An 11,437-nucleotide genomic window follows, 5' to 3' on the forward strand; every position below is an offset into this window, starting at 1 on the left:
AATTTTCACTGCATGTTTCATACTAACTTCCCCTGCAATTGCACATGAGTTAGCACAAAAAGATAATTGTACATGCCCAAGGACTTTCCAGACCTCCCCTTTCCTTCCAATTACCTACTAATCTCAGAATCCACCCTGTGAACCTTTTCTAATAGAAACTAGCACAGGTTTGAGCTTCACTCCTGTCTCCTTGTGAGTCAACTTGCAGTATAAAGCTTTCCTATTCTCAGAAACCCGCTGTCATAGTACTGGCTTCCAGCACATTGGACAGTGAGCCCCTTTTGCAGGATAACACACATGGGCACCGTTCTCTCTCCCCTCTATTCCTTGCTGCCTCTATTAGTCACAGTCTTCTGACTGCTGTAACAACCCCCAAATGCCAGTGGTTTTCATCAATAAAGATTTATTTGTTCTTTGCATTACAATCCCAAGTGTGGGAGGCGGTGGTAAAACCTCTGCTTTATGTAGTCATTTGAAGACCCTGGTCTTTCTGTATTATGACCCCATAACACACAGCTGCTATGGCCACCCTGGAATCCGGAATCTTGCAGAAAGTTCTACTGCCAGGCTCACATCATTTTTATTGGCCACAGCCCAGTCACATGACCCCAACTTAACTGCAAGGGATGCTGGGCAATATAGTCCAGTAGGGTGGCTAGCAGGAAAATTAAAGGGGTTTGGTGAATCCATTGCTCCTGCCATCACCCAGATTAAAGACCTGCCCTCTCATCTGGTATTTATTATACTCCCTTTTCTCAATTAAGCGTCTTCATCCATGGATTGTTCATTTTATGGGTAGATATGGCTCCTTAGAGTAAGGGTCAGTGGACCATGGCCTGTGAACCAACTCCAAGCAGCTGCCTGTTTTTCTTATGTCCAGCAGTCAGGGATTGAGTGGGCAAGCACTGTGGGCTGCAGATACCAAGCTCCACCCTGATTCCCCCTCCACTCTCAGAGGCTCCATCCAGCTGGCAGGCTCACAGCACTGCAGCCCAGCATCTGAAGTGGTGAGTAACATGGAAATAGCAGATGGGGTGGAGAAACCAGGAGTTTCCTTTCTTGTACTTATGTTATATTCTCAATTTTGCCTCTTCTTCCACAAAGTCTAAAATATGCACTGTCTGGTATTTTATGGGAAAGTGTTTCTGCACCTCTGTCCTACAGAGACAATTCCCACCTTTGGAAATTGGAAACTCTTACCTTTATTTTGTTGACCAGTTTCCCACCTTGAAGTTTGTCCTGGGGTAAAGTGTGGGAATGTCAGAGGCTTCTGCAGAAATCCCTAGTCCACTTTTTTTTTTTGAGACGGAGTCTCACTCTGTCGCCCAGGCTGGAGTGCACTGGCACGATCTCGGCTCACTGCAAACTCTACCTCCCGGGTTCACGCCAGTCTCCTGCCTCAGCCTCCCGAGTAGCTGGGACTACAGGCGCCAGCCACCATACCTGGCTATTTTTTTTTTTTTTTGTATTTTTAGTAGAGACGGGGTTTCACCTTGTTAGCCAGGATGGTCTCAATCTCCTGACCTCATGATCCGCCTGCCTCGGCCTCCCAAAGTGCTGGGATTACAGGTGTGAGCCACTGTGCCTGGCCCCCTAGTCCACTTTTACTGACAAATCGAATACTTTCAGTCCTGTTTGGGCATGGGTGGTAACTGCCTAATTGAAACTGGACTTCCATTAGTTCAAACTCTCTGGGACAAAAAACAATCATATAATTGATGCAATTAATTTTAATTTCATCACACGCACATGCAGCCATCTCATTACCAGAATAAATAATATTCATTCAAAGCATTCAGGAGTAGAAAAGGAGAAACACCCACAGCAAAATTTACATGATTTAATTTAAATTTACATAAAGACTAATTAGTTTCTCACATTTCTTAATGATTGGAACAAAAAGAGGGAAGAAGGGGCAAAAATTAATTGCTTCAGTTAATGTGCGAATAGTTGATGTTTCATTTCAGAATGACTTGTACAAATTTGGGGGATGGTGAGAAATGGTAACATTTAACAAACTGAGAAGGGAACCTTATCTTCATCCACACATTTGGAAATGCAGACGCCAGTTACTATTCTCATAATTATCACAAATATTTAGTGTTTATCAGATCCCAGTGATGGGACAGGCAAAAGAAAGAAGTTGCTCTTAGAATAGTAACTACCATGAAGTTTGGTATTTTATTGAGCCAAGTGAGTCTGAAGATATATATATCTAGTTTCCCACTAGAAACTATATATATATATATATATATATATATTTTTTTTTTTTTCCAACCTGCAACAGGAAGGCTGAGTTGAAGAGCCTTTCGCAAATCAGATCAGGATAGAATCAACCCCAGTGTATGGTTGTTAGTTCATTTTCCTCCGTCTCTCTTTTCTGTCCTTGTTTTCTTTTCTTTTTTCTTTTAAAACAATTGAAAACACAGGTAGCCATGGGTTTGGTTGATCCTACTCCTTAGTTTATGGTCCTATCACGATTGTTCCTGCCAGGCCCTCTCATTTTTTCCCCTGTCTCATCTACCATTACCCCTTCCTTGTGGAGGTGCCCATGTGCTTGACGTATGCCCTTGTGTGGTATCTTTGAATCTTTGCATAGTGTGTAATTACAGGTTGTGTATGCATGTGTTTTAAATTCACAAATATTGCACTGCGGTCTAGATCTATATTCCCCCTAGTATTATATTTTGAAGATCCTCTGTGCTTTTCTTGGCAGCTCTGGTTTATTGCTCCTGTGGTTTCCATGAATGAGCTTCTGTTTCCTGCTCCTCTCTCTTTCCATCCACCCTCCCAGAGTGGTCCATGTCCCAGAGCAGCTCATTCCACTTTGTTAGTATCAGTTGCTGCCTTGAAGGGTGGCTTCAGTGCATAGAGAAGACTATCTGTGGCTCCTTGCCTTTTAAATTACTAATCAAAATATTCAAGTAAATAAAATGCCAAACTTAAGATTTTCCATAAGTCATTATGTTCAACTTACAAGTCTTAATATTTTATTTGCAAATCTATTTGGATATTTATAAGATAATTTTGAAAGCCTTAACTAAATTTCTTTAAATATTTTAAACTGTATTTGTAAATTGAATATATCCACTATCTTGTTAAGCAATTCATATGCTATTTAATAAGCAAAACTATCTTAAGTATTTAAACAAGCCCAGAAATATAATCAATAAATGTTATTTTTACATTCTATTATTGTTTTTGTATTTAGATTAATTTCTTATACTTTTCAACTTAAAGACAAAAGTCAAAAATTGATTTCTAAATTGCATTTTAATTGGAAAAGAAAGATGAATCTGTAACCTAATAACACAAATTGTCTTACCAATTACAAATGTTTCAAGTACAAGAAAATTCCCCAATTACTCCTTACCTTAGCAAATAAATAAAATATACAGATTTGATGTAATTCATCATCTGTTTTGTTGATTCTAAATTTTCCTGAGCTTAAAGAGATACTAAGGAAATCATTTTAACATTTCCAGAAAATTGGAATTACTATCCTAGGCAAACTGGAATTTATTCTTCAAAATTGTTGAAGTTATCTCCTCAGTGGGATTCAATTAGCTAAAGATTAGAGATCTTCAGCTGGGAGCAGCTCTGGAGCAGCAGATACACTGGGTAATTTTTCTCACCCCATGGACTGCCTTGTTCGGCCTTTTCAAGTGTCTTATTTGTCCATGTTTCAAAGTGCAATGACCTTACAGCCCAACACCTTGGATTCCAGTCCCACATTGCCCAGTTCTGATTGGAGTCAGACTTCCTGCTCAGTTGCTTTAGCCTTTGGTGAGACTGATGTATCAGCTACTGATTTTGTTCTGCACATTTTCCATATTCTTCTTTCCTGGCAGGGCCACTTCCAGACATTATGAAATACACACACTTTGACATTCTGCACACTTCATGTGTTTCTGTCTGGCTCTTTCATTTTAGGGACTAATACCGACAAGGACACACACCTTCCAGTATTCCTGCCTCAACGCTCAATCATTTGAATTGGCTCTGCTGAGGTCACCCTACTCCATGTTTACTGACAAATCAAATAAATATTTTCAGTCCTGTTTGGGCACTGTTGATAATCGCCTGATGGAAACTGGACTTCTATTGATCCAGGCTCTCTGGGACAAAAAAAATCATACAATTGATGCAATTAATTTTAATTTCATTGCAGGCACCTACAGCCATATCATTACCAGAATAAAAACCAGTCATTCATTGCACTCAGGAGTAGAAAAGGAGAAACACTCACAACAAAATTTACGTGGTTTTGTTTAAATTACATGAAGACTGAGAAAAAACTTTTAGGCCTTTGAACATTCAGTACCAAATTCAGTTCCACATTCTATAAATTTCCTTAGAGAAATTAAATGACATTTTAAAATGGCTGTTCTTTTATTACTTAATAAATCTTAAATAATAGAACACATAAAATGTCAGTTATTATAAAACATTACTATAGTTCAATTCCAATATATTCTAAAGCATCATACAATTGATACCATTAATTTTGTCACACATACATATGTCCATGTGATTAAAAGAATAAGTAAAATTCTCTCTCTCTCCCTCTCTCTCACACACACACACTCAGAGAGAGACACACACAAATGCTGCACACTTATTCCAGTGAAAACATCTTATTATCTCCCTTTTGAATCCTTTTTTTCTTTGAATATAATTAACTCGCCTCCTTTCATTAACTCAACTTATTTCAATAATCCATTGCTGTGAGTTTCGTTTTTAAAGCTTTGAACAACTGGGCGTATAAAAGCCTTTTATTAAATTTCTCTGCCCCTTTAGCATTCCTTTTGATATTTAAAATGTTTTCTTGCTTTCCAGCAATATCAGCAAGTTGCTGCCACCTTCTGAATTTATTTTTGCCCCAAGACTTGGAACCAGCCAGTCTCCAGTGAGTCCTGGATTCTTCCAGCTGAGTTAGTTTTAGAGACCAGGATCTCGGGATCCTGGTTGTCCAGTGGGTTGTTATTATTCTTTGGCAACGTTTAGATATTGATTTTGGTTAAAGGTTGACCTTGATAATTCAGATTTAAGGTAGTAGATTTATACCCAACTCTTCTTTATTTCTTGCGGTTTTCTCAGCCACCAGGCCTCTCTCTGACTTCAGTTGCCATCCTCTTACTCCTGCATGGTCCCCTGGCCTCTGCCTGCCTTCTGCATGAGCCTGTTCCCTGAGGGCTGGCTTGTTTTTTGGTTGATTAGTTGGTTGGCTGTTTTTTGTCTCAGCCAACTGGTCTTCTCAATCCACACACTCTCCTTTGATATCTCACCCATTTTTATAATTTTTTGTTTGTTTGTTCCAGGTACTGTCCCTAGGCTGATGACTGCCACATCTTTACTGGGGCCAAAACTTTCCTCTGAGATTCAGATGTGTGTCACCAACTAGAGAGCAGGCTTGGAATTTAAAAATAAAGTTTTCAGTAAGTTGAGATGTCTTGCTTCACATAGACAAATTATCACTTTGACAGAAATATTTTGCTTACTCAAACCTTTGTATTGCTAGAAAAAGAGATTTCTTTAAAATCCCAGTAAAGTCAAGAAGAAAGAAAAGAAGGAAGGAAGGAAGTGTTTAGTAGGATGACCCACTAAAACACCATTTCAATGCCCTTTCCAATGAGAAAAGTTGATGCTGAAATTGTAATATTTGGTTACAGAGGAAGCCACAGATCCAAATTCAAACTTAATGATAAAGTGTTTTTTGGGCAACTACTTAAACTCTCTAATCTTTAGTTTTCTTTCCTATAAAGTGATGATGCTAACACATGTGAAGTTATAAAACAAATATGAATAAACCTAACAAAACACCTGGCCCTTAGAAAGCATGCAACTCATCTTTGTTAAGGTAATCAGGGAATGAATTCATTGTTGACATACACCTAGGAAGTGGTTGTTATTGGACTAGAAGACCCTCTTTATAACTGGATGTTGCTCCGATGAGTTGAAAGCCTTAAATGGCTGTTAAGAAAGATTGGTGATGAAATGTAATTAAATGTGAATGGCATTTTTGATAGTCCAAAATGTAAAGGCTGCATTACTTATGATTCGCTCAAAACAGTACATTTAATCAGTGTACTTTAGCCCTAAAATATTATAAATGCAAAAATATTTCTTTTATGTGTGCCGACAAGGCTAAATATTAGAAAAATGATTTTTAAAATCAGAGTTTACCCACACAATTAGTTTTTATTTTTATTTTTCATGATCACATAAATAATAGTCTGGGTACTACTAGGTGATTAAAATTAAAACTAGAACATCTCCGTAATTAGACCCATTGTTCTGCCTTTTCACTGCTTTCCAGACCTTCAAAGGGTACAGTTCTAGGAACAATAGTGGGAAGAGCTAATTTTTCCAGTGAGTAGTGAATATGAAAACACTTTGTCTTTAAAGTTTGTACTGCTAAGGTTTGAATTTAGCAAAATAGGGATTTAGATAAATGAATGAGGATATGCAAGGAAATGTCCTTAAGTGCATTTCAGAAAACATTTAAGAAGTTTGTTTCAAGAATGTTCTACTGGTGAGTCCTCAGCTTCTTGCTGTGACGGCAGTCTAAGGCTGTGCAAGACACCATCAACATGTCGAGATCCATGAAACATGATATTCATGGAATAATAGAAGTGAATGTCAGATTTAAACTTCAATCAATAGCCAGTATCAATCCTCATGGATATTTCTGAGAAGAGAAAATTTCTACTTTCTCTATGAGGGTAGTAAAATGTCACCTTTTTCTGAATGAGAAAAAATAAATTCCCAGTGGGCTCTTTGTATTTTCAGTGGAGGGGCTTCTATATGCCTCTTTCTGCTTGCTTTGACTTTGGCCATGTGGAAGAGAGATGAGGCAGCACTTCCAGGAGATCCTTCAATCAACCTATGGTAATGTCGCAGCTAAATGTGAAGCATTGCACCAGGGAGGGGTCCCCCAAAAGCTCAGAGAGGGGCAGATGATACAAACACCTGTGTCTCTGGGGGAAAAGGTAAGGCAGGGAAATGTGAGCAGAGATTCTGGGTAGTACACCCCTGAGAGGCCTTCAATATTAAAACAAATAACAAAAAGATTAAAATATATCTTTTCTACCTTTAAAACCATAATGGAAAATGAAATTGAGAATAGTAAAAAAAGTACCAAACCTGACAAGGTTTTATTTTCATTGCTTTTCCCTTTTTGGAAAGCTTTCTCTGAACATAATATTGAACTTAAGGCTTAGCACTGTTAAGTTCATTTTTTTAAATGATAATTCTATCACCTAAAATATTTAAAAGTAGAAAGACCTGAGAAAAAAACTACATATAATGAGCACAAAATCTGGAGTCTGAGGGTCTCCTGTGTTGATTTAAAATTTGTTTCATAAAGAGTTGTTTAATGAGGCTAATCCCTCACCAGGGTCTTGGGCAAATTAAATAAGTTATCTGTGATGGAGTAAACATGGATACATCTCAGTTAATATTGCTATTATTGACACTGAGAAAAATGCTAACGCTGGGGGCAGATGGCTGTTGATTCTGGCTCTGCCACTAAGGCTTTGTCACCAGTTATAGCACACTGTCATGTTGTTTCCTCTTCTCCCAGGAATGAGCCATCCATTGCTGGGTTAAACTCCAAGAGTAAATACAGATAAAACCAAGCTAATCTGTTGTTGTATAACTACAAAATTAAATGAATTAAAGAGAAGCTCAAGCAACAAGTGTAAACTTATCTTTTTTTATTTCTTTTTGAGATGGAGTCTCACTCTGTTGCCTAGGCTGGAGTACAGTGGCATGATCTCAGCTCACTGCAACCTCTGCCTCTGGGTTCAAACAATTCTTCGCTTCAGCCTGCCGAGTAGTTGGGCTTACAGGCACCCTTCACCATGCCCGGCTAATTTTTTTTGTATTTTTAGTAGATACGAGGTTTCACCATTTTGCCCAGGCTGTGTAAACTTATCTTACTCTTCCCCAGTATCTGGCTATGCTCCTGGGATCTCAAAACCTAGACTAAGTTTAGTCTAAATAAACATGCCTTCTCTCTTGACTGGTGTGCACAGCGCCTCTTGTACAGTTGTTCCATGCAGAGTTAATAAGTGAATAACTTAAATATCTTTAATAAAAGTACTAGCTGATTTTTATTGAGCACTTAGCATATGTCAGACACTGTTCTGCTATTGAGCAAAGATTGTCTCATTGCATTAGCACAAGAATTTTGGAGAGTGTAACAAAGTAGGCTCTATTCAGGCTATATATGGTGGCTACTGAGCATACTAATACATAATAAATTAACAAGGGGTTATGAAGTATTACCATATGCACTTTGTCTTTTACAGATTCTTAATACTTGAATTAAAAGGAGAATGGTCATTAAACAGAAACTGCTGCTAAAAGTGACAAGCAACTTAGCAATACATATTAGGAGCAAAGATTATAATTTATGCAGCATATTTTCATATACAGGCAAATCTGAGATATAAGGAAAAACAAATGGCTTGGAAAAAAACAAAATCCTTAAAATGTGTAAGTCTCTGACCTCAGACAGAACTTCAGTATGAACCAGCTGCAGAACAGCATCTTGGGGCCAGTGGGTTGGGGAGGTTCACTGTTGATTTGCTATTATTCTGTGAGTTGGGTTGGATTCACACTTGTGCCTCATAAGGCAGGAACTGACTCAAATAAAATAAAATAAAATAAAATAAAATAAAATAAATAAAATAAAATAAAATAAATAAAATAAAATAAAATAAAAATAAAATAAAATAAAAAAAGCCAATTCATATCCTTGTAAAATGAGAGTAAGCACACCCAATAAGCAACACAGCCCTCATGGTATTTTATGGCAACTAAGTATATATTAAGTAGCTTAAATCTTCAGGCAACCCACAGGGAGCAGTGCTCTTGTTGGGGAGGAAAGTGAAATAACATACTTAGTGAAGGTGTGAACCTACAACCTGCTACTATCAGTGAGACCCCAGTCAGTGTGGACCACAAACCACCTTGAGACATCTTGCCTGCTGGGAGGCCTATCATCCGGTGGTCATGGCTGCCTCTTTACCTACTTTTCTGGCCATGAATCCAGAGGCCATAAATGAGTCTAACACACTCCCTAGCTCCTTGTGTTATTTCTGGAAAGCCACATTTGCACCTGCCTCTCATGATTGACATCCTCCACCCAGGTAGCCTCAGTCTTCTGCTTGGGCCTTGGGTCGGCTAGGATCTGAGTGGCAACCTCTTGACATGCCCCAAATTTCATTATTAGTAATATTTTAGATTAAGCGTTGCCTCTTCTAGTCCTCTTTTTCTACTCCTCAGAAGCAGTAAGAAGATTGTTTCTTATGTAGTAGGATCTGTTGACCACTCATTATTTCTAGAAAACTTAACCTTTTCACAAGGGTTCCAATACCTCTTTGAACCTCCTCTTCAGGCTGAGAACAGCTGAGAGCCAAACTCCCTGCAAGGAATTTCCACAGACGAAACACCCTCCGTTTTATGTGGGAAATTGGGACAATAAACACCCATGGGAGAGCATGCTGCAGGCTGGCCTGACATTGAGGATACCAGCTCAATTAAAATCCATCTCTTATGTCTTACATTATGGCTTTCTGAGGGGTTAAATGACTTGAGGTCCTCTAAAGACTTTCTTTATTCGCTGGTGTTTCTTCTCCCTCCTGGCAATGAAATTCTAACAGCGACATCCTATCCACCATCCATAGGAATTACAGATTTGCTTCTTATCTGAGCACAGACACCACTGCTGAAAGAGTTTAAGTGGGCGAAATGGGAAAATACCAATACAAAGCCATAAAGCAATGGCTGAAATACCAGTGGTTGATATACTCTCTTCAAAGGGCAGAGTATGGTTATGATACTAGGAGACCTTAAATGTGTAATTATGTCTCTAATCTTAGGCTTCTTAGTGTCAACTATCAGCTACCCCAGAAATACCATCAGACAAACATGTTGATGAGGTAGAGCTGAGTTTGTTATAATTGCTGCAGCAAGAAAACCTCACCTTGATTGAGTGTTGGTAATCTCTCAAAAAGGGGATGATAAGGGAAGATATGTGTCAGGTCCTGGGTCTTGTGGTACAACAAATGACTGGTGATCTGTGACCTTGGAGGAAAACACTGTCTCTGTTGAATTTATTGAGCCATTTTGACCATGTCTAATTTTCATGCTCATGGGGTCTTTAGAAGCACACAACAGCATAAGGTGTGACCACTCTGATTGTTCCACTTTGTCCAGGATGCTCCTTCTGTCAATTTCTTTCACAAGGAATAAAAGCATTTTTAGGCTGGGCATGGTGGCTCATGCCTGTAATCCCAGTACTTTGGGAGGCCAAGGTGGGTGGGTCACCTGAGGTCAGGACTTAAAGACCAACCTGAACAACATGGTGAAACCCAGTCTGTACTAAAATACAAAAATTAGCCAGGCATGGTGGCTCATGCCTGTAATCCCAGCTACTCGGGAGGCAGAGGAAAGAGAATTGCTTGAACCTGGGAGGTGGAGGTTGCAGTGAGCTGAGATCGCACCACTGCACTCCACCCTGGGCGATGAACGAAACTCCACCTCACACAGACAAAAACAAAAAACAAAAAACAAAACAGTGTCTTTAATCTCATACCACCAATGTAACGTTAGGGTCTCCTCGTGTTATTTATCCTTCTTGTGCCCTAGAAGACCTGTTTTTGTTTTCACAGCAGAAGACTAGAAAGGGAAATGCTTAAAGATCTTGTTAGTAGTGGGACTTCAGGCATCTTAAGAGAAGACTGCTCAGCTCACATACATACAAGACCTAAGCATCAAGCCAAGGCTGCAGGATGGAGGACACCAATCACGGGGCCATCTGCAAAAGGTGGCTTTGGTGGATTAATTGATTGGAAGTGGCTCTTTCCATTCCCCTGTTCCTTATTTCTCTTTCTCCCACAGATGTGTGAAAGAAATATATGTCCCCATAAGATTTCCTCAAGCAGAGAACTGGCTGTCTCCAATTTCTCCAGGGGCATGTTCTTAGCACTTATACAGAAGCATGACTCTTTTCTATTGGAAAATTCACAGGGCCATATACAAGTAAAACAAACAATTTTGAATTCAAAAAAGCCCCTTAGAATGAATCTTGGAAGCATAAACAAAACTTTTTTGTTTGTTTTACTTGTATATGGGCCTTTTTTTGTATATGTTTGTTGTTTACAACAAACAGATCTTCAGAATAATATAAACTTTGGATTCTGATGGCCGTCTACCCAAAAAAGTGGGGGCTGTAGGATGCAGCATTGTGTGCAGTGTCAGAGGCTAAGTTGATAGATTCAGAATCAGAAGTTTTCTTTTCTGTTCCTTATGGCTACCAGCTCTTCATAGAAGAGCCCCAGCTGAGAATCAGGTCATCTTTAGGGCTCTCGACACGAGTGGAAACGAGGGTGGTGAAGGTAGGAACTGACATTTTTGCTTGTCCACC

General features: G+C 39.0%; 1 long non-coding RNA gene across 19 annotated transcripts; it reads left to right on the forward strand.

Moving 5' to 3' along the window:
• The first annotated feature begins 574 nt into the window (after positions 1 to 574).
• On the forward strand, positions 575 to 10,953 carry LOC103892157 (uncharacterized). 19 transcript variants are annotated; one of them, XR_010135845.1, is made up of 6 exons: positions 581 to 733; positions 881 to 1,007; positions 4,840 to 4,909; positions 5,322 to 5,438; positions 6,793 to 6,891; positions 10,683 to 10,953. It is a non-coding gene; the product is annotated as an uncharacterized LOC103892157 (long non-coding RNA). The 19 variants fall into 19 exon arrangements; XR_010135843.1 differs by lacking the exon at positions 10,683 to 10,953 and adding an exon at positions 3,486 to 3,621 and having other exon boundaries at positions 6,793 to 7,704; XR_008512222.1 differs by lacking the exon at positions 10,683 to 10,953 and adding exons at positions 3,486 to 3,621; positions 7,586 to 7,703 and having other exon boundaries at positions 581 to 1,007; positions 6,793 to 6,992.
• The last annotated feature ends 484 nt before the right edge of the window (positions 10,954 to 11,437 follow it).

The sequence above is a fragment of the Pongo abelii genome, chromosome 10 (genome assembly GCF_028885655.2).
Source record: "Pongo abelii isolate AG06213 chromosome 10, NHGRI_mPonAbe1-v2.0_pri, whole genome shotgun sequence".
Lineage (NCBI taxonomy): Eukaryota > Metazoa > Chordata > Mammalia > Primates > Hominidae > Pongo > Pongo abelii.